This window comes from Ovis aries, chromosome 6, assembly GCF_016772045.2.
Source record: "Ovis aries strain OAR_USU_Benz2616 breed Rambouillet chromosome 6, ARS-UI_Ramb_v3.0, whole genome shotgun sequence".
Taxonomy (NCBI): domain Eukaryota; kingdom Metazoa; phylum Chordata; class Mammalia; order Artiodactyla; family Bovidae; genus Ovis; species Ovis aries.
In genome coordinates, this window is record NC_056059.1 from 60,191,565 (window position 1) to 60,214,893 (window position 23,329).

At 43.5% G+C, this 23,329-nt stretch overlaps 1 protein-coding gene across 26 annotated transcripts in view; it reads right to left on the reverse strand.

The window, feature by feature from the left end:
• RBM47 (RNA binding motif protein 47) overlaps positions 1-23,329 on the reverse strand; it is a 169,707-nt gene that overhangs the window by 79,961 nt on the left and 66,417 nt on the right. For 21 of the 26 annotated variants that reach the window (XM_042251339.2, XM_042251342.2, XM_027970942.3 and 18 more), the window contains one exon: positions 20,418-20,502. The exons of 1 other annotated variant lie outside the window; for it this stretch is intronic. The gene's annotated coding sequence lies outside the window, so the exon portion shown is untranslated. Of the gene's footprint in view, positions 1-338; positions 20,503-23,329 lie in introns of all 26 variants that reach the window. 4 more of the 26 variants (XM_060416988.1, XM_060416989.1, XM_042251338.2 and 1 more) reach the window with 2 other exon arrangements.

Genomic DNA, 23,329 nt, shown 5'->3' on the forward strand with positions numbered 1-23,329 from the left:
ATAAGAAAACCCATTTTCTAGTCCCCACCCCCACCGGAGTCCCCAGGAATACCTAGAATTCTTCATTTCATACCTTCAGGATATCCAGCGGGGTAGAAAGAAACCTGAACAGGGAATTGCGATCAAGGCTTTTGGGCACACCGGCTGTGTGACCTTGAGCAAATCGCTTAACCTCTCTGAGCCTGTTTTCCTCATCTATAAAATAAAAATGTCTAAAACCAGGAAAGATTTTCCCAAAGAACTGCCAGCACTCTTAATCCGAGAGCATAGAAAATGGCATATACACATTTCCAAAGCATTTTCAAGGTAGTTGTCCATTTTTCTCCCCCACCCCTTACCGCTATAGGTCCTGCCTTGTTTTCCTCAGTATCGCAGATGCCTCAGGTTAGTGCTGTGACTAATCCACCTCGGGTGGGCATCCTCAGGCCGGTTATCTGCCTTGCAGAGGCGTGGTGAGCGGGCCTCCCAGGCCTCCAGCCCAGGCTGGCAGTGCCTGTGCTTTCCCAGCGTTTCTCCTCTTGAATTCGTCTTGCCCTCTAACACAGATACCTGCACGCCTGCCTCCCTTCCCCTTTCCTTCTCTCTCTTATTTTTTTTTCTCATTTTCTCTTTCCTACACCCCTTTCTATACTTCCTTTTTTGCCCAACTCCTTGACAGAGAGATGATGTGCGTATCAATTACTCCTATCACCCTCTTTCTTCTTTTATTTTATGTGATAAACAAGCTGGTGAGGGAGTGAAACACATGTGTTATCATCCAGATTCGACTGAAGAGAGATCCAGAAAGATTCAACAGCTGGCTCTAGGTCACGAGGCTGAAGCTGGACTTTCCTGACAGGCCAGGGTTTCCCTCCTTCACGGCCAGGACCACCCAATTCCCCACCCTCAGATATGCCTCTTCTCAGAGCCTCAAATTCGCCACATGGTATGACTGAGTCTCCCTGCTAATTCTGGCATATTCTCATCTTCCTCCCTCTGGGCTCATCAAATTCTTATCCTATTTGCGGGGCAAGGGGGGGTCTATCTCACTTGACCCCCACAGCCCACCTCCCCTTCTTTAAGCAAACCAAAGAGGAACAAATCTGCGAAGTGACAAACCCACACAACTGGGGAATAATTATTCACTTCATAGGAGTCTCCTTTCATTAGTACCTCTCCTGGATACCCAAGCCACATTGTACCACATATCCACATACAAGGCAACCACTTTCTAGACCATAAGAGTAGCCTCCTCTGCATCCTTAGCACTCTGTCCAGTGCTTATGGTTAAGGAACATATTTGAATTCTGAAGAAAAAAAAAGTGTGAAGACAATATCAGAATCCAAAGCAGTGCCTAATGGAGTAAACATGACTCCAGGTGTGACTTGAGAGTCTAGGGTTTTGATGTAGTAGCTTTGTTTTGTTCTGTATTCAAAGAGGATGAGAAAAGTGGATTATAAAGACAAGGTGGCAAATAAATTAACCATCAAATCATGCCATGAAACAAGAACTGATGATTAAATGCCAGACAGGGAAGCCTGGCATGCTGCAGTCCATGGGGTCTCAAAGAACTGGACACAAATTAGCAACTGAACAACAATTACCGGTTACCTGATTAACAGTCCTGGTGATGGACAGGGAAGCCTGGCGTGCTGCATTCCAAGGGGTCGCCAAGGGTTGGACAGACTGAGTGACTGAACTGAACTGATCTATAATCTCATTTAATTTAATCCAACAGAGGAGGAGATAGGTTCAGCGAATCTGCCCCAGGGCATGCTCTTTGCTGATATGGGCAGAGCTAAGAATCAGAGCAGATCCAATCCAGTCATTGCTCTTCATCTAATCCACTCTCTTCTGCCACAAGGACCCTGGCTCCAGGGAGGATCTGTTGCTCAAATCCAGAGTCACCTGTGCACGCTTTCTAGGCTCTACAAGAACACATTTGGCCCTGTTCTTCCACTCCTTTTCCTTGGGTTCCCCAATCCTTCTTTTCACCTTTCCACCCCAAGACAATCTGTCCTGTTCACTTTGAAATCTATTGACAGATTCTACTATCGAGGATCTCAGTTAACCACAAAAACTGAGATATGGATAGTATGGATTTCCCCACTTCAAGTAAGCCTTTATGTTCATTTTTTTCCTATGGCCACAAATTTGATATTTGACTTTAAACACTGTGGGCTGTGTTAAAATTCCCCGTGTCAAATATAGTCCTTGGTGTTCTATTGTATTCAAATATTTCATCTCATGCTGCTCAGAGGATAAATGCTTTGTCCCTGAGAAAGAACTGTGCCTTCCAGGCAATATAAATGTTTGATAATAGCATTTTCCCACTTCCAACCATGCAATTCTAAGTTGGGTTTTGTGCTACTGTTTTGGGTATGCCAGCATGCAGGTGTCCCCCTGGTACTTTTAACTGCCGAGTTCTGTCAGGGCAGAAAAATCAACCTCTCTCTGCCCTTTCACTAGAGTGTCTGTCATTCCAGAGGCCCACCTCTAGCTTAGATATATCTGAATCTAGCATGTATTTTGGAGAAGGCAATGGCACCCCACTCCAGTACTCTTGCCTGGCAAATCCCATGGACAGAGGACCCTGGTGGGCTGCAGTCCATGGGGCTGCGAAGAGTCAGACACGACTGAGCGACTTCACTTTTACTTTTCACTTTCATGCATTGGAGAAGGAAATGGCAACCCACTCCAGTGTTCTTGCCTGGAGAATCCCAGGGACAGGGGAGCCTGATGGGCTGCCGTCTATTGGGTCGCACAGAGTCGGACACGACTGAAGCGACTTAGCAGTAGCAGCATGTATTTGATCTGCAAGATGGTTGCAGATTCTGAAAGGGGTTTTGAGTTCTCTCAGACACCAGCGATAAGGAGGAAGCAGCAAGAGGAGAATGTTTTATTTGGAGCGAGGCGAGTAAGTCCTACAGAATCCTGAAGAGGTCTCTACTACCCTGACTCATTCAAGCCCCTTCAGTTTTCTGGAGAGGGCATCTGAGAGCATCCTGAAGGCAGCCTCAGAAACTTACCCAGCCCAGCCTAAATCAAACCCTAAGAAAGGTCCCAACAGTCTCTAGTGTTTTTCCAAACTGCTTAAGGAAGGAGATGTTGGGACAGATAAGGGGAACACATGAAGAATCAACTGTCTTTCACTGGGACAGTAACAGTTTCACTGGGACCAGAAGGTTCTCAAAGTGAGGTCCCTGGATCCCCTGGGAGACCCTTTCAGAGGTCTGCAAAGTCAAAACAATTTTCATAATAATACTGACATTTCTGTATTTTTCCACTGTGTTGACCTTTGCACCAATGATGAAAAGGCAGCAGAGGGTTACACTGCTGGTACCTCAGCACAAAAGAAGACAGTGGCACCAATTTGCACTAGTAATCATAGCATTTTTCTATTAGCAGGCACTAGAAGTTGTCTTTATTATTTTTTTGAATGTACTTGAAGCAGGGAAACATTAATTCCATCATCTAACACATCTTGACTCTTGAGCATACATCTTTTTAAATATTCTGTGTGATGAAATGGGAAGCATGCACGAAACACGCTTGCTGCATACTTAATCATGACTATAGACTCAAGAAAAGCCGCGTGTGTGACAGTTACAGGGGAGCTACAGCTGCTTCTGGCACAGAACACTATTTTCACTTGAAAGAATAACTGAAGCTAAACTATGGTTATCCAGATTCTGGGTATCTGGTAGATACTTTCTGGAGAAACAAATGAAATGTGCCTGTCTCTTCAAAGAACACAACTAATGGTATTTGTCTCCAATGATAAAATTGGAGCTTTCAAGCAAAAGTTAAACTTTTGAAGAACTTACATTCACCACCATGAGCTTAATAGTTGGTCATAATTAAATGCTTTTCTGATGAAATTAGTTGTGATACTAGTAAATGTGATTTTTAAAAATATTATATAATGAAATGTATCAATATTTCAATGATCTTCACAACTCAGTAAACCAGTATTTTCCAAATGACCAATTCACAATGTTACAGAATCACACATAGTAAAAGACCCATTCATAGTACAAGTAAACCAGTGGATTTTAACATGAGTATAAAAATTTCACTGATATGGTTTCAGATTCCATACTACAACTAATCTTTAAGAAACTATCTCTTATAGAGTTTGGCTTTAATAGCAAAGAAGAATGTTCTCAACTATCTGAAAAGTATATCAAAATACCCCTCTCTTTTCCAACTACATATCTTTGTGAAGCCGAGTATTCTTTATTTACTTCAATAAAAATAATGTATTTCACCAGATGGAAGGCAGAAACAGATATAAGAATATAGTTGACTTCTATCAAGCTGGTAATTATTTGCAAAAATATAATGTGCTTTCTATCATCTATTTTTTTGGAAATATAGTTTTTCATACAATGTTATTTATGTTAACATAAGAAATTCCAATTATTTTTGAAGTGCTTAATAAATATTTTTAATTTCTTAGTTTGAATTTCTAATGTGATAAATAGTTACAGATACAACCCACATAAACAAGAGCACTTTGGGTTCCTTAATAATTCTTAAGAATGTAAAGACAGGGTTGCCAGATTCAGCAAATAAAAATGCAAATCAGAGTTAATTTCTGTTAATTTTTATTTTATATTGAAGAATAGCTGATTAACACTGTTGTGTTAGTTAAATTTGAATTTCAGATAAACAACAAATAATATTTTAGTTTAAGTATCCATGAAACTTTTGGGACATATTTATACTAAAAAAAATTACTTTATTATTTATCTGAAGTTTTTATCTGAGTATCCTTTATTTTATTTGTCTGTTAAGATGTTCTGAGCCCAGAACGTTTGAGAAAAGCTGCAGTAGACCATGCCCTGCACACATGTGCTTACACACTAACATGTATTTAACACCCACTGTGTATCATACCCAGCACTAAATTCTTGACAAATACTACCTCTTCAGTCATCTCCAAAACCGTATATGGCAAGTATTATTGAGATCCCTAGTTAAGTAAAACTAGTTATTGGTGGACGGCAAGACTGGAACCCACTCACTCAGACACCAAAATCTCAACTTGTAACCATTAGGGTTACACTGAAGTCTAATGGAGAATCCCAAAGATGATGGGTTTTTCTGAATATCTGTATCTCCAAATTTTAGCAAATTGATTTCTTTTCTCCTTTGTCTCACAGCTGTGTATATGTTCTTCTCTCAGAAAGGATGGAAGCCAAGGCTGCGTGTCAGGAAATTCTATCCAGAACTGGCTGTGAGTATTTGACTCAGAGCAAACTTTCCTAATGGATGCTTCCCTCGGCATGACAACTGTCTTTTTCCAGGCTGGGAATTCTAGAATGGAGCAGTGGCACACGGGCACTGCTCGTTACTATTAATTGGAAGCTGCTGGGAGCTTGGTGCTGGACTAGAATCATCCTTGAGGACTGGTAATTTCTCCAAATGAATCTGTACCAACTGAAGCAAATGCAACTATTGTTTTAAGTGAGCCAAGGTCCTATTTTTCGTATGATCATGACCCAGGCTACTGGATATATTTAATGAGCCAAGGTTTGACAGTAAACAAACTATCATTTTTTATGTTACAGATGGCAGCACGGGTATATACTCACTGCACCTCAAGATCTGCAAATACAAAAATGAATTTGCTTGCAGACAACTCAGACCTCCCCCCGCCTGCCCCCAATCACCCAGGTGGCGCCATGGTAAAGAACCACCTGCCTATGTAAGAGATGTGGGTTCAATCCCTGGGTCGGGAAGAACCCCTGGAGTAAGGCATGGCAATGCATTCCAGTATTCTTGCCTGGAGAATTCCCATGGGCAGAGGAGCCTGGAAGGCTGCAGTCCATTGGGTCAAAAGAGAGTCAGACATGACGTAGTGACTTAGCATGTGTGCCCTAGTCACCTTTCTTCTCCTCCAGTTTCAAGAGTATGTCCCCTGTCAGCTAGACACAGAGGAGGGGCTACACAAGTCTAGACTGCACAGAAAGGGGAAGGCCCCCAAGGCACCGAAAAGAACCAGGTTTGATCCCTGTGTTTGTATTTACTTTATCCAGGCTGCCTGTACGATGAGGACAGCAATATTCACCTGGCAAGCTACAGCCCATAGGGTCGCAAAGAGTCGGACACCACTGAGTAACTAACTACTTCTACTACTATGCATAATGAAGTGTAGAAAGCAAGAAACAAGCAAGGCGGGTAGAGAGAGACAGAGAGAGATACTAGTCTTTCAGACAGGAAAATTCTTTAACAAAGGGAAGATTTAACTTTCAGATCTTTTGTTTTGTAAATTTGGATTTTTATTAGATGTGAGGCACACCAGATTATATTAAAGGCGGTTGTGTATACAGAAGGGTGATAGAACTTTGAAAATTAGCCTGGAGGAGAGAATGGGACAAAAGGAGAAGAAAAAAAAAAAAAGTCTAGATCTGAACGATTTTCCAGGCAAGAATACTGGAAAGTGAAAGTGAAAGTGAAGTCCTTCAGTCGTGACTCTTTGCCACCCCATGGACTGTAGCCTACCAGGCTCCTCCCTCCATAGGATTCTCCAGGCAAGAGTACTGGAGTGGGGTGCCATTTCCTTCTCCAGGGGATCTTCCCCTCCCAGGGTCTCTCAAACTGCAGGCAAACTCTTTACTGACTGAGCAACCAGGGAAATTGGCCACAGGACTGGAAAAGGTCAGTTTTCATTCCAATTCCAAAGAAAGGCAATGCCAAAGAATGCTCAAACTACCGCACTATTGGACTCATCTCACACACCAGTAAAGTAATGCTCAAAATTCTCCAAGCCAGGCTTCAGCAATATGTGAACCGTGAACTTCCAGATGTTCAAGCTGGTTATAGAAAAGGCAGAGAGAGGAACCAGAGATCAAATTGCTAACATCTGCTGGATCATCAAAAAAGCAAGAGAGTTCCAGAAAAACATCTATTTCTGCTTTATTGACTACGCCAAAGCCTTTGTCTGTGTAGATCACAATAAACTGTGGAAAATTCTGAAAGAGATGGGAATACCAGACCACCTGACCTGCCTCTTCAGAAATCTGTATGCAGGTCAGAAAGCAACAGGTAGAACGGGACATGGAACAACAGACTGCTTCCAAATAGGAAAAGGAGTCCATCAAGACTGTATATTGTCACCCTGCTTATTTAACTTATATGCAGAGTACAGCGTGAGAAATGCTGGGCTGGATGAAGCACAAGCTGGAATCAAGATTGCCAGCGAAGTATCAATAACCTCAGATATGCAGATGACAGCACCCTATAGCAGGAAGTGAAGAACTAAAGAGCCTCTTGATGAAAGTCAAAGAGGAGAGTGAAAAAGTTGGCTTAAAGCTCAACATTCAGAATACTAAGATCACGGCATCTGGTCCCATCACTTCATGGCAAATAGATGGGGAAACAGTGGAAACAGTGACAGACTTTATTTTGGGGGGCTCCAAAATCACTGCAGACAGTGATTGCAGCCATGAAATTAAAAGATGCTTACTTCTTGGAAGGAAAGTTATGACCAATCTAGACAGCATATTCAAAAGCAGAGACATTACTTTGCCGACTAAGGTCCGTCTAGACAAGGCTATGGTTTTTTCAGTAGTCACGTATGGATGTGAGAGTTGGTCTATAAAGAAAGCTGAGCGCCGAAGAATTGATGCTTTTGAACTGTGGTGTTGGAGAAGACTCTTGAAAGTCCCTTGGACTGCAAGGAGATCCAACCAGTCCATCCTAAAGGAAATCAGTCCTGAATATTCATTGGAAGGACTGATGCTGAAGCTGAAATTCCAATATTTTGGCCACCTGATATGAAGAGCTGACTCATCTGAAAAGACCCTGATACTGGGAAAGATTGAAGGCAGAAGGAGAAGGGGACGACAGAGGATGAGATGGTTGGATGGCATCACCGACTCAATGGACATGAGTTTGAATAAATTCCAGGAGCTGGTGATGGACAAGGAGGCCTGGTGTGCTGCAGTCCACGGGATCACACAGAGTCAGACAGAACTGAGTGACTGAACTGAACTGAACTGACCAGGGAAGTTTGATAATTAAGAAGTACATTTTAGGAACCAAATCTTGGTGAGAACCTAGAGAGCAGGCCTAGGTAGAGAGAGGGTTTGGAGAAATCCAAGGGCCTTTTCCATGGGATGTCTGAAGAGAACGTTAAAGAGTAATTAAAAAAAATTTTTTAAACAGTCAACTTCACCCTGTGTCTCAGGCCCACATGACAGGGCTGCTGTCTGAGCTCAGATACCGGCCCAGCCCTATCTGGTGGCCCCTGTGTCTCCCCGGCAGTCTCTCTATCTGCATATGCAATCCAGAACCCTCAAGCACTGAAAGGAGTGTCTTGGAGGAGAGGGGAAAAGGAAAAGAATAACAAACGGAGATGCAAGCCCGGCTCCTGCCTCAGATAAGCTTGGATGACCATGGAGTGTGCAGCTTTTCCCTTCAAGGGGCCTCCAGAATTTATTCTCCTGAATGCTGAATGTCAAGGAAGACACAGCCAGAAACTGTGACTCATCAAATTTCCAACGTCAAGACCAGAGAGCACAGACTGGATCCAAGGACTGGCTTTGCACTCAGAGTCAAGGCCCCTGCCTGCTTCCAATAGAAGGGGGGTGGAGCCATGGCCCAGCCTTCGCCCCCAGCAGCTGCCCTTCCCTGACTTGGCAAATGGAGAACAGGGAGTTTTATCCACTGTGCTTGAGCCACAGGCCATCACGACATTTCAGAAAGCGATCTGCCTTGAAAAGTGGTTGGATCTGTACAGGAAGGTCACTCACTGGCTGTTTGTGTAGAGCCACATAGTAAATATTTTCAGCTCTGCGGGCCAAATGGTTATATATGTTTCTTTTTCTTTCTTTGAGAAAGCCTTAAAAATGTAAAAACCCATTCTGAGCGACATACAAAAACTGGCAGCACAGTGGGCCTTAGTTTGCTGGTCCCTTACTTAGAGCAACAGCTAAGGGTGGGCAGCATAAACTAGAGGTTTTCAGTTTGGTTGTTAAAACCATGAGGCAGGGAGTTGCAGCTACTGCAGCCAGAGCCCCTAGAGCCTGTGAGAAGTTACTGCAATGAGAAGCCCGTGTATGCAACTAGAGAGCAGCTCTTGCCTGCCACAATTAGAAAAAAACCCGCACAGCAAGGAAGACCCAGCAGAGCCAAAATAAATAAATAAACTGATTAAAACAAAACAAACCATGAGGCAGCTGTGACATTGCCTTGTTGCTGACAAAGACCACTAATTCTCCGTCGCACTTGCCTGGTCTAACATTCTCTGCTTTTGGAGTCATCTTCCCTTTGCTATGATCCTCTTCAAAGAATTTAGCTATAGATCTGGTGAAATCAATCCTTAAAATGATAGTCTTATATAGTCAGAAAATCAGATAAATAGGATGGAATTTTAAATAAGTTAGAATATTTTTAACAGGCTAGTTTTCTGGTTTTCTTCAGGTGTATCTGTGTGTGTGTGTGTGTTGTACATGACTGCATTTCTGCTTAAAAGTGAACACTCCATACTTTGGTAGTCCTCATACTTGTGTGTGTGCTCAGTTGTGTCTGACTTATTGTGACCCCCATGGACTTTAGCCCACTGGGTTCCTCTGTCCATGGGATTTTCCAGGCAAAAATACTGGAATATTCTTACTGGGTTGCCATTTCCTACTGTAGGGGATCTTCCCAACCCAGGGATCGAACCTGCATCACTTGCATTTCTTACACTGGCAGGCTGATTTTTTTTTACCAGTTGCACCACTTGGGAAGCATGCATATATATCACAAAATTCCAAACATGGAAAAACCCTCCGACAGAGCCTAGCCTATAACTGTTTACATTTGGGGAAACTATAACCTACTTCAGTTAAATGAGATAGTCCAGCTGACACAGTGACTGGCAGAAGAGCTGGGGCCAGAAACTTGGTTTCCTAATTTCCAAAATTAGTTCTATTTCTACTACTCGACTTCATTGCACATTGCCAAGTTGGTACTAAACATTCAATTCGACAAATACAGTATTTCCATATATACCCAGCACTGGCTTGTGCTCTGGGATACAAAAGAAGTGTAAGAGAAGAGTCCTGCCCAAGAAAAACTTTTGAGCTCACTGAGAAAACAAGGCACACACACACACATGAAACAAATATATTGCCTTACATTATTACATAATTGCAGGGCTAAAGCAGAACTGATAACACTTCCTATGATGATGCAACATTTCTCTGTTTTTGCTGTTCAACACAGTGGCCAGTAGCCATGTGTGGCTGCTGAGTACTTCAAAAGTGGGTAGTGGGGCCTCCCTGCTGGCTCCGCTGGCCGATGCAGGAAGACACGGGTTCAATCCCTGGTCTGGGAAGATCCCACATGCTGCAGAGCAACTCAGCCCATGCGCCACAACCATTGAGCCCACGTGCCCCAACTACTGAAGCCCTTGCTCTAGGGCGCCTGTGCTCCACAACAAAAGAAGCCACTGCAGTGAGAAGCCGGCACACCAGAACTGCAGAGTAGCCCATGCTCACCAAAGCTAGAGAAAAGCCACGCAGCAATGGAGACCCAGCACAGCCAAAAAGAAAATTAATTTTTTAAAAATGTGGGTAGTTCTTGGACTCTTTAATCAATAAAAATTAATAAGAGGCGAGAAGAGGAATTCAGGCAAGGTTTTATTAAGACTCCTGCTGTAGCACAAGAGAGTGAGGTGGGGTGAGCTGGTCCCTTAAATGGGGTGAGGGTAGGCACGGAGCAGTGTGAACGGGCAGTACCCTGCTCTGGCTCCCAGCACCTCAGAAGCAGCAGTTGGCCCTTTTGGTTTTGGCCTTTTAGTGTTTTGTTCCTAATTTGCCTCCACTCAGTATGTGCACAGTTATTTTTAGTTCCTCACAGTTTCTTTGTGTTTTGTTGCTCGAGGAGACGTTTGTCCAGGACCAAGCACTGCAGTAAAAGGTCCCAGGACCCAAGACCCAGACTGTCTCATGACTAACGAAGTAAACTTTTAATGATATTTATTTTTAATTCCCACTGGTAGCTCAGTGGGTAAAGTCTGCCTGCAACGCAGGAGACTGGAGTTCGATCCCTGCTTCAGAATGATCCCCTGGAGAAGGAAAGGGCAAACCACTCCAGTATTCTTGCCTGGAAAATCCCCATGGACAGAGGAGCCTGGTGGACTACAGCCCATGGAATCCCAAGAGTCAGACAGGACTTAGGGACTAACCCACCACCAGAATTTTAGTTAGTTTGAATAACCACATGTGGCTAGTGGTTACTGTACGGGGCATCACAGGTCTAAAAAAGCAGTTAAAGATACGGATGGAAGATATGTAACAGATATCCTGTCACTTCTTCCCCCTGCACCTTTGGCAGAAACCACTGTGGCTCACAGAACCCGTTCCCTCTGGGCAGGGATGAGCTCTCGGGATTCTCCATATTTTCAATTGCTAGGATGTGGCGTATATAATGAAACCTATTTGCCGTCCTTGAGACAAATAGAAGGTGACAAATGTAGCAGGAAGGAAGTACTTGGGCCAAGCTTGGAAAGGCAGCATTTAGACAGATACACAGAAAGGGGCAGATTGTGTGGGGCTCTCCATGGGGGGAAGAGCATGAGCAAAGCAACTGATAGAGTTCTCCTGGTTCCAGGACAAGGGGGATGCTGGGCTGGCCAGAAAGGGGGGTATGGTGAGATAAGGGGTCATGCAGAGGGTGGGACTAGGTGAAGGAGACCTTTGGATTCCAGAAGGTTAGACTTTTTCTCAAGAGCAATGGGAGCCCCGGAAGGTTTAAGCAGGATAATGACAGGAGAAAAACATGTTTTGAGAATTTGATCTGATAGTGAACCACAGATAGGATTGTATAATGGACACATACATTCAGAGACCAGTGAGACAACAATCGGGGCTTCCCTGGTGGCTCAGAGGTTAAAGCGTCTGCCTGCAATGAGGGAGACCTGGGTTCGATCCCTGGGCTGGGAAGATCCTCTGGAGAAAGAAATGGCAACCCACTCCAGTATTCTTGCCTGGAGAATCCCATGGACATAGGAGCCTGGTGGGCTACAGTCCACGGGGTTGCAAAGAGTCGGACACAACTGAGCGACTTCACTCACTCAAGATAACAATTGATATGGTGCTAGAGAAGACTCTTGAGAGTCCCTTGGACAGCAAGGAGATCAAACTAGTCAATCTAAAGGAAATAAACCCTGAATATTCATTGGAAGGACTCATGCTGAAGCTGAAGCTCCAATACTTTGGCCACCTGATGCCGAGAGATGATTCACTGGAAAAGACTGGAAAGATACTGGGAAAGATTGAGGGAAGGAGAAGAAGTGGGTGACAGAGAATGAGCTCGTTGGATGGCATTACCGAATCAATGTACCTGAGTTTCAGCAAACTCCGAGAGATGGTGAAGGGCAGGGAAACATGGTGTGTTGCAGTCCATGTGGTCGCAAAAAGTCCGACACGAATTAGCAACTGAATAACAAAGAGGGCTATTCTGCTAAAGGGTCTTGGTTTTCCTTTAGGAAAGTAACACTTGCTTACTTAGGAAAATGAGTAAATCACTGAAAAGCATTATAAAAATTAAAACTAGACCTCTACCTTTCACCCTCAACCATAGTTGGCACTTTGATGTAGCTTCTTCTAGGCTGGTTTTTTTTTTTTTTTTCCCCTTCCATGGCTATTGGAATAAATCAGGAATAAAGTTAGGACTAGAACGAGGAAGGTGGTAGTGTGAATAAAGAGGGAAAGCTTACAAAAGGAATTTTTAAGTGAGACAGCAGAGTGATGAGTAAAAATAATCTCTTCTTATTGGTGTCTCATTAAAGGACAGATGACATTTTCAAGACCTTCCTAGACCTAAAATGGAACTAAACTGTTTATATGCATGTCTCTGTGCATTTCAGAGGAGGCAATGGCACCCCACTCCAGCACTCTTGCCTGGCAAATCCCATGGACGGAGGAGCCTGGTAGGCTGCAGTCAATGGGGTTGCTAGTCAGACATGACTGAGCAACTTCACTTTCACTTTTCACTTTCATGCATTGGAGAAGGAAATGGCAACCCACTCCAGTGTTCTTGCCTGGAAAATCCCAGGGACGAGGGAGCCTGGTGGGCTGCTGTCTAAGAGGTCACACAGAGTCGGACACAACTGAAGCAACTTAGCAACAGGAGCAGCTCTGTGCATTTTAGTGACCACATATATAGATAGCGGGACTTGTCAAGACAGTAAAGTTTCCTTGATCATTACGCTGTTCCCTGATGGCTCAGAAGGTAAAGCATCTTGCTTACAATGCGGGAGACCTGGGTTTGATCCCTAGGTCAGGAAGATCCTCTGGAGAAGGAAATGGCAACCGACTCCAGTACTCTTGCCTGGAAAATCCCATGAACAGAGGAGCATGGTGGGCTACAGTCCACGGGGTCTCAAAGTCAGACACAACTGAGCGACTTCACTTTCACTATAATCTGTAAGATTTTAGGTGAAAAGTAATTAAAGTGTATATTCTCGGCAGTGTTATAAGGAGGATGTGTAGATGTGGCTCCCTGGACATGTCATGGGGTGGTGTAAACAGGGGATCCAGTCTCAGAGGGTACGCCACCAAGCAGTGACAGCGTCTTCTTAAGACCCAAAGGTTTTTAAGGCCCAAACCATCTTCACAGACCACAGGAAAACAAAAAACAAAAAAACAAAAACAGCTGCTAGAGAACACAAATTATGCTTTCCACAAGTGTAAACCAGTCGTTCTCCACATGGGACCTACACGAGACTCAATCTTGGAGTTTTCAAAAAATATTGACGGTAGGTTTCCTTCTCAGACCAATGATATTAGGGTCTCAGTAAGCAGGGCCTATGCATTGTTTTTTTTTTAAGTTCTCAAGATGACTGATGCCTGAAGCGTCAGCAGATATCCCAGAGCTAGAACATTTCAAAGGGTCTAGGGGCAGTGAGTGATCCAGACCTGAATGACTGTGTTCTTAGCCACACTGGTGAAAAGCTGCAGCCAGTTCTTTAGTGAAGGGGAACTAGAGGCCAAAAGAGAACCCACCACAGAACTTTTTAATTTGCATATTAAACTATACATAGCTTCTATTTTCAGAATATATGATCTGTCATTTTCAATACACCCTTTCATCATTTTCACTGAACAAAGTGTGATTGAACTCCTGGGGACTGTGGCTACTCAATGAACTCTGGCCAAAGAAACATGCCTTTTTCTGAGGATCCCTTGCCTTCTGAGGGGCTACTAGTTAAACAGTGTAGACGCTGGCTTCAGATGGACCTCAGTGAGCGTGCCAGCTTTGCTGTGCACTCACTAAAACTCTGTGACTGTGTGCAAGTTACACATTCTGTTTCATACCTCAGTTTCCTGAGCTGCCAAACAGGAATCTTAATGCCTATATGGGATTATTGTAGAAATTAAATGAGGCCATACAGGTAAAAGGCTTCCCTGGTGGCTCAGATGGTAAAGAATCTGCCTGTAATGCAGGGGACCCGGGTTCAATCCTTAGGTCAGGAAGATCCCCTGAAGAAGGGAATGGCAGCCAACCCTAGTATTCTTGCCTGGAAAATTCCACGGACAGAGGAGCCTAGCAGGATATAGACCATGGGGTCACAAAGAGTCAGACACAAATAAGTGACTAACATTTTCATACAGGTAAAAGAGATAATACCATTAAAAGACTTCTTTGGTGCCTGGCACAGAGTAAGCACTCAATAAATATTATCATTATTGCCATTATTTATCATTTATTTTCATCATCACCTCTGGGTTTCTTCTGACACCAATATTTTATGGTTCTCAGAATCGCTGGTGGCTGACTGCACAGATGGAGATTGCCAAAAATTAGCAGGTACTAACAAGTTAAGATTTAAATAAAGGCCCAGACTGGATTCGGCTCCCTTCATCCCAGCCTGACTCTTCAATAACTGCTTCATTCTTTGCTTAAGCTGTCCCTTATATGTTGCAGATGCTGGTTTTAGTTTCAAAATGATGTCACTTATTTTGCAGGCACAGAACGTGGGTCATTCTTGATGAAAGCAATGTAGTTCTGTTACTGATATTTCTGGGCAGCACAGACACCTGTGAACCTGGCTGAAGTGAATGTCAGATCTCTGCCTCCATCTGTCCCTGCTGCATCAACTGCTAACACTTGGGGGCAAACTGCCTGAACGTTGGCCCCCCAACTCAGCATAATTCTGATGCTTGTCTAATGACTGGAATGAAGACGTTGTTCTTGGAAACTTCGGGGTTGGCATTTGAGTGTTGCCCATGAAATTTGCCTAAAGGCCCAATGCTGACGTTAGCCACAGATGTCAGCCTCATAACCGTGAAGTGTTCTCTTTGCTTTCCACCATACCAATAGCCTCCTACAGAGTATACTGCCATCATCGATCGTCATTCTGCCAAAAGACACACATCCTGTTGATGCCCATAGCTTTCTTTTTCTTTGTCCATGATGGGAATAAACCTCTTCCTTTTAGGAAGACAGTCCTCCTTTTGTAGGCAAACATCCGTCATGATGTTATTGGTTGAGTCATGGCCTACATTCACCTCGCCACCTTTCCATTTTTGAAAACGGGTTACCTTGTTTTGCAAATAGCAAGTCATCAAGCAGGTTGCCAAAGGAACTACTGGCTCTGTGAAACTTTTGTCCAAGTGATGAAATAATTTTAGTAAGAGAAATTATCAGTTTGGGATTAGCCACAAACTCCCCATGAAACCCAATTTTTCCTTAAGAAAACCAGTTTTTCCTAACGTCTGTTGATTTGGATCCAAAAAACACACCTCAGGATCATCTTAGTTACAGGAATGACATGTCATGAAGTCACTGCTTGATATCCACAACAAGCTAAGTGTGAATTGGGCCTAACTACTTTGATACCAAGTCTTGGAAATTTCTTTGGCATATATCACCATTGGTCTTTATAAATAGCAAAGGACTTTGGCTACACAATAAGTTACTTTTGCATAAGTTCTCAACACCAGCCAGCTCCATACCTGAATTACCACTTTTATTAAACTGGATCAGATATCAGACAACACAAAAGGAGACAAGAGGTCTAGACAAGAAAGTAACAAATTTGTTCTCTGGTAAACCTGGATAGAGATGAGAAAAGAGACTCATTAACTTCTACTGCATTTTCAAAAATACATTAACTATATGAGTTTACTTGTTACTCATATATTGTTGCTTATTGCTTGACTCATTCCTGCTTTATTAACATTTTCTCATAACTAAATGGTCTTCCCTGGTAGCTCAGCTGGTAAAGAATCTGCCTGCAATGCAGGAGACCCCGGTTTGATTCCTTGGTTGGGAAGATCTCTTGAAGAAGGGATAAGCTATCCACTCCAATATTCTTGGGCTTCCCTGGTGGCTCAGATAGTAAAGAATCTGCCTGCAATGTGTGAGACCTGCGTTCAGTCCCTGGGTTGGGAAGATCCCCTGGAGGAGGGCATGGCAACCCACTCCACTATTCCTGCCTGGAGAATCCCATGGACAGAGGAGCCTGGCGGGCTACAGTCCCTGGAGTTGCAAAGAGTCGGATGTGACTGCGCAACTAAGCACAGCACAGGGCAGCGCAGCGCAGCATAACTAAATGGCTTAGCTTTCACCCCGAAACTCTTCTGGGGCCAGGATCACATCTGGTCCATCTTTGTATTCCTCACACTCCTGCCCCAGCATCTCTCATTATGGAGTACTTTTAAGTTTATTCACCTGCATCAAATTAAATTATGGGCCTTTTTCCCCCTCTCTGCAGTAATAAGTTATATGGTACAAAGTAAATACTAAGCAGTAACATGTGATGGAAAAAAACATCTATTTTCAGAAGAAGCATAAAAGCCACAATTAGAACCTGCCTTTGGAGACTGACTTCAGCAGCCTTGTAGTTGAGCAAATGAAAGAAGTTTGTTTCAACTCACTCGCTTCATCTTTTGTGTACCTGTTCTTTAGCAGGTTTCCTTTATATGGGCCACATGAGTTAGGTGACTGTAAGGAGCCTAGTTCTACTTGAGGTATAGCATGCCTTCTTCAAACAAAATGATGTCAAGATCATTTTCCAAAAGGCAGCCCTTCTGGTAATTTTTAGGGATTTGAGGAAAATTGCTTCTAAGAAATTTGTGATCTCATCAAATGAAATCTACAGTAAAGGAATACGAAGAGTCATTTTAGCAAAGAAAACAGTATATTAAGCTGTTCGCCTTTTTCTCTTTTTCAAAAGTAACTTGCATCTTCAGCTTACAGGTTAAACAATATCCACTCCTGAATTTATTAACTTACTTGGAATGGAAATCTAGGCTATGATGACCAGGAAAGGTCAGCACTCAAAATGTTTCACTATTTTACTTAAAGGCCACCAGAAATTCTGTGATTTTCCCCCTTTGCCCTTCCTATGAATGCCCACCACCTGATGTCCTGTCTTGATGGAGGTGCACAGACTTCCTGTGACTTGAGAAAAGTCAGATAATGACCTAAATGTTAACGTTTTAAGAGGACTGGCCAAAGAGGTCACCAAAAGTTCACACTAAAAGTTCAAATTTCTATATATCAATCATGGCCAGTGATTCCCTTTCCTTCTGAATGGGGAAAACAGATCAATCTTATCTCAAACTGAGGTAGAAAAATCTTGAAAAATAAAATTAGAAGTTCTGTTAAAAAGATATATCTAGCCCTGGTAGGCCCCTACACTCAATAGATCTCTCAAAAATGACATCAAATTCATTCATGACTAAGAAACCAGCAAGTCTGGTCAATTCAATCAAACTGGGGTTCCACGTCGTGTGTATATGTGCACATGTCTAAATGCACAGGTGTGAATTTCTGAATCTGTCAGTTAAGTTACTCAGTTGCTCAACAGTACTCTGGATAGAAAATGTCAACATAGTGCATGAAGATTTGGTATCTGAGAATCTCATAATGGTCCAAAATGGAAGTAAGGTCAGTAGCTGACCTCTGTCCATTCTAGTTAAACCATATATATATATATATATATATATATATATATATATATAGAGAGAGAGAGAGAGAGAGAGAGGCCATGTCACATCACATGTGGGATCTCAAACCAGGATCAAACCTGGCCCCCTGCTGCAGTGGGAGCATAGTCTTAACCATTGGACCACGAAGGAAGTCCTCCATCTTTTTTTTTTTTTTCCTTAAGCCTGGCTTTTGGATGGAGGAATTATATATCCCATTACGAGAAATCACCCCTCCCTGATGCCATTAAATAAACAGAGAAAAAGAAAAGTGGACACATTTGTTCATGAAAACAATCCCTTATTAGAAGCTGATCACCCTCTGTGAGGGGTAAATGAGGGAAATTAAGAACACAGATTTGAGAACTCAAAAGATTGGTAGGGAAATAGAATCTGGAATCCAGCTCTAGGAAATGATGCTAATAGGAAAGGAAGAATATATGTTGAATCACAAAACCAAAAAAGTCTCTTTAAAGGTCTTTTAAAGACATTCTTACAGACATTTGACTAAGTCAAAAGATTCTTCCAGAATTTGACATCTGTTCATCTGAAGCCACTTTCCTTTACCTCTTTCCCCATTAGGTTCATGCTTATTCCTTGAACCTGATGCTCACTGGCCCATTTTGAAAGCCTCCAGGTATCCTCATTTGACAAGTCGCTACTGACTGCCCCCAGTCTCCCATGCCTAGTAAACCATTCCTTCTTCTTTGGGTCTCAGTTAAAACAGCACTGAAATTCCAAGAAACCTTCCCTGACGGTCACTCCTTTCACTAACGTTCAAAGTAGGTCCTTTCTTAATTTCTTATAATTCTTCTTCGGCCCACTCACAACTCTTTCATTATTTAATGTCTGGTTTGACCCCTGGTGGCTCAGACGGTAAAGAATCTGCCTGCAATGTGGGAGACCTGGGTTCGATCCCTAGGTTGGAAACATCCCCTGGAGAAGAGAATGGCTACCCACTCCAGTATTCTGGCCTGGAGAATCAGATGCGACTTTCACTTTGTTTTTGACTACTAGACCAGGTTCCTGGGGGCAGAAAACCAATCTTTTCTGTCTTACTTACCCAGCATGTAGCACAGAGCCTGGCACTGTGCTAGGGAAAACCTTTGTTAACTGATTCACCTACTGACTTTAAGGTTAATGTACTATCACGTGTGGTTCCCTATAATATAGAGGTTCTGAAAATATTAAAGCCTATATAAATCAGATCCATGTGATTTGGAGAATCCAGTCCATACTGCATTATACTCTATAAAGACGCTATTTACCCATGCATTTAACATGAATGTGAATTTGGACTCATTCACACATAAATCTGTAGAAGGAAACGGCAACCCACTCCAGTATCCTTGCCTGGAGAATCCCTATGGATAGAGGAGCCTGGCGGGATACAGTCCACAGCGTTGCAAAGAGTCGGACACAACTGAAGTGACTTAGCACAAGCACTCATGCATACATAAATCATCCTGACAAATCATTCTGGGGTGAAATATTCTAAAATAGAGCATCTTACTTGTAAACGCCACGATGCCAACCACTGGAGAGGAAGCAGGTGTTGGATAAGACAGTATCTGGCTTTAGGATCTGCTATCTAACTGACTGCTCCATGAGGTCACATGGGCTGTTCTGAATGCCAGCACCACTGCTAAGGAGGTCCACGGGCTACCTGTCTCATCAGAGGGAGTAACAAAGATACTAGTTTCTAAAGACATTTGCACTTTGTGCAAAATAGGACACAGAGAACACTTAATGATAGTCATTTGATGGTTATTAGAAGAATGCTGTATTTCACCAAATCAGAATCTCCATAACATGCATCCCCATTTTAGACACGTTAAATTATGAGGGGAAATGTACTTTTAGAGTTATGAAATGCAGTGAACTACAAGAAAAACTCAGTATTAAAAGACTTCAAGCAAAGTCATTCGCATATAGCCTCGGTCATTTTTTTTTTACTGTGGGAGTCCTCTGGGGCCAATGGTACTTATAAACATATAGGACACTCTGGCCTAGTAAATTAAGCAAATGTCCAGAAGCGAAAACAATAAGCATTGGTTAAAACGTGAGAGAGAAGGGCTTCCCTGGTGGCTCAGTGGTAAAGAATCCGCCTGTCAATGCAGGAGATGTGGGTTCAATCCTGGATCCAGGAAGATCCCACATGCCACAGGGCAACTAAACCTGTGCACCACAACTCCTGAGCCTGTGCTCTTAGCCCAGGTGCCGCAACTACTGAGCCCGCTCGCCCTAGAGCTCACGACCCACAACAAGAGAAGCGACTGCAACGAGAAACTCACACACCCCAACTAGAGAGCAGCCCTGGCTCACGACAACTAGAGAAAGCCCACACAGCAATGAAGACCCAGTGCAGCCGAAAATGAATTAAATAACTTTTAAAATAAATAAATAATGATAGAGAGAGAGGATTAACATTTGTACTATTCACCTACTTTTCTCCAACCCTTGATGATGTTTGTCTGAAGGGAAGACAGAGTCAGATCACTTACCAAACCTCCTCAGTGAGCCCAGGAGTGGCTGCTCACTGCTAGGGTGCCAGACACAAGGTGTCCTGATGCCTCTGTTATCCGAACTCTGAAATGGAAAAGATAACACTATTAACCCGGAGACGGCTAACGAGGAGCGTGCGGTTAATGACAGCTAAGTGGACGGAGGGGAGGTGGGAAAAAGAAGAAATACGGCGCTTTGATTACGGCACACCTTTGTGTGTGCATTGATTACAGGGCAAGCTACATAACCAGTCAGTACAAGAGTTCTGCACTGGCTCACATACATGGAGAAAATAGGTCATGTCCTTTTGCCAATTCCACAAGGCTATTCAGGTTGATATTAACTAAGGTATATTCAGGGCTTCCCAGGTGCCACAGTGGTAAGGAACCTGCCTGTCAATACAGGAGACGCAAGAGATGTAGGTTCGATCCCTGGGTTGGGAAGATTCCCTGGAGGAGGGCAGGGTAACCCACTCCAGTATTCTTGCCTAGAGAATCCCATGGACAGAGGAGCCTGGCAGGTTACTGTCCATGGGGTTGCAAAGAGGCGGACATGACTGAAGGGGCACACATGCCTGCACAAAGGATATTCAAGTGAAAAAATCTCAGCTCTGACAAGGAGAGAAGAGGAAAACACATAAAGAAGTGGTGTAACTGGGAGAGGGAGCTCATGGATTTCCCTAGGTGTTCAAACTCTGCTCTACTGCTTGCTAGCTCAGTGACTTTGGACATTCTACTCAACCTCTCTGATCCTTCTTTTTCTCATCCAATATGAGCCTGCTATCCACCTGTTAGGGACACTGTGACAACAAATAAGACAACAGGGCTATGAGGGCCATGAAGCCCTTAGGGCCCCGTGAGAGAGACCACTCAATGGAGGGCAGCTATGATTACTATATTCCTTTAAATTTCTTTCTGCAGGGCACATTAAGTTGTGGTCTTTTAGGGTAAATCACCAAACACTCAAAATGGTTTGAAGTCTGTGAGCTGTTAGCGTTTTAAAATATTTCTTTACCTTTGGAAGCCCTTTGCAGCTGGCTTTTCTGCCCATATATGAACAATATTCCTTAAGTATTCAGCTTCATCTTTACGTAAACACATTTGATTAACTAGGCTCTGTACAGCAGACTTCATCATGCTACTAGTCCACCAAGAATTAATAAAACCGCACAGGACTCTCACTCCCTCCCTTTCCAAGAAAGACCGTAAGTCTGCAACCTACCTCTGGGAAACAAAATACTGAGTTCTGTTAACTCCTCTAGTTGAAATAGGTAATCATTTGTTCCAAAGTTCTTCCCAACTCAATGGCCTCATTAACCAAGGTTGAGCTTTTGATTAACATGCAGGGCTTGAAGGAACTTTGACCCAGAAAGCTGGCATCTGACTCGCTTCTAAGCCCAACTTGTGTCACAAGTGCAGGTTTCAAGGGTAATAAAGGACCTGGGTGTTTGCTTACAGCAAACGGAGGTGGTGCCATGTCATTACAGAGCTTTTCCCAACTGTCCACCCAACCCTTGGCAAAGACAGTTTGCAGCCTGCACGTCGGCTTTTGGAGTGAACAGAATGAAAAGGTGTGGATTACCAAACTGAAAAGCACCTAAGTTCTACCTGGCACATTACCTAAATGTCAGTTGTTTAAGAAACATGAATATGATCCCCAGATGATAGTGATCAGAGCAGAGATTAGGTGTTGGGGCAGGTGCATGCTCTGTCTCCAGATTCTGCCTCAGTGAGCAAACTGCTCTCTCTGAAGGCTCCAGAGTTCTACAACAGTCTTCAGCCACAAAGCAGAGACCACAGCACCTGAACGTTCATGTCCTTGCCTATTTTAAGATGAATAGTGTCCTTCCCAAATTCATACGTTGAAGTGCTGACATCACCCCTGCCTCAGCACCTCAGAATGTGACAGTATTCGGAGATGCCTTTGAGAAGGTAACTAAGGTTAAAAGAGGTCATATGGGTGAGCCCTAAAGTTGCTCAATGGCTCAGTGGCTAAAGAATCTGCCGTTAGTGCAAGAGACAAAGGAGATGTGGGTTTGATCCCTGAGTCAGGAAGATACCCTGGAGTAGGAAGTGGCAACCCACTGCAGTATTCTTGCCTGAAAAATCCCATGGACAGAGGAGCCCAGCAGGCTACAGTTTATGCTGTCGCAAAGAGCAGGCTGAGCCCTGCTATAGTATTATAGTTATAGTATGGTGCCTAGAATCATTCTTAGCTTCTCTTTAGGGCTTCTGAGGTGGTGCTAGTGGTAAAGAACCTGCATGCCAATGCAGGAGACACAAGAGACATAGGGTTTGATCCCTGGGTCGGAAAGACCCCCTACAGGAGGGCATGGCAACCCACTCCAGTATTTTTGCCTGGAAAACCCCATGGACAGAGGAGCCTGGTGGGCTACAGTCCATGGGGTCACACAGAGTCAGACATGACTGAGCCACTAACACACACACAACCCAGTATGACTGGTGTCTTTCCAAGAGATTAGGACACATTCACATTCAGACCAAGGGAAGACCCTGTGAGCACACAACGAGAAGGTGGTCATCTGCAAGCCAAGGACACAAGCCTCAACAGAAACCAAACCTGCCAACTTGATCCTGGGCTTCCAGCTTCCAGAACTGTGAGAAAATAAATTCCTCTCCTTTTCCCAGTCTACGGTATTTTTTTTTATTGTAGCCCTAGCGATCTAAACCACTACCCACCTCTCTATACCCCCAACTATATGTCCCAGGACCAGGCAGATAACAAATGAGGAAGTTGACCAAGAACAAAATAACAGGAGAGGTGTCAAATCTTAAAACTTTAAAAAATACTGGGTGGCCACACAAAATATGTCCACAGATTGATTATGCTACGGGCCTTTCAGTGGCAACTCCTGGGTTATGTCATGCAATCAGATACTTAAAAGCGCCCA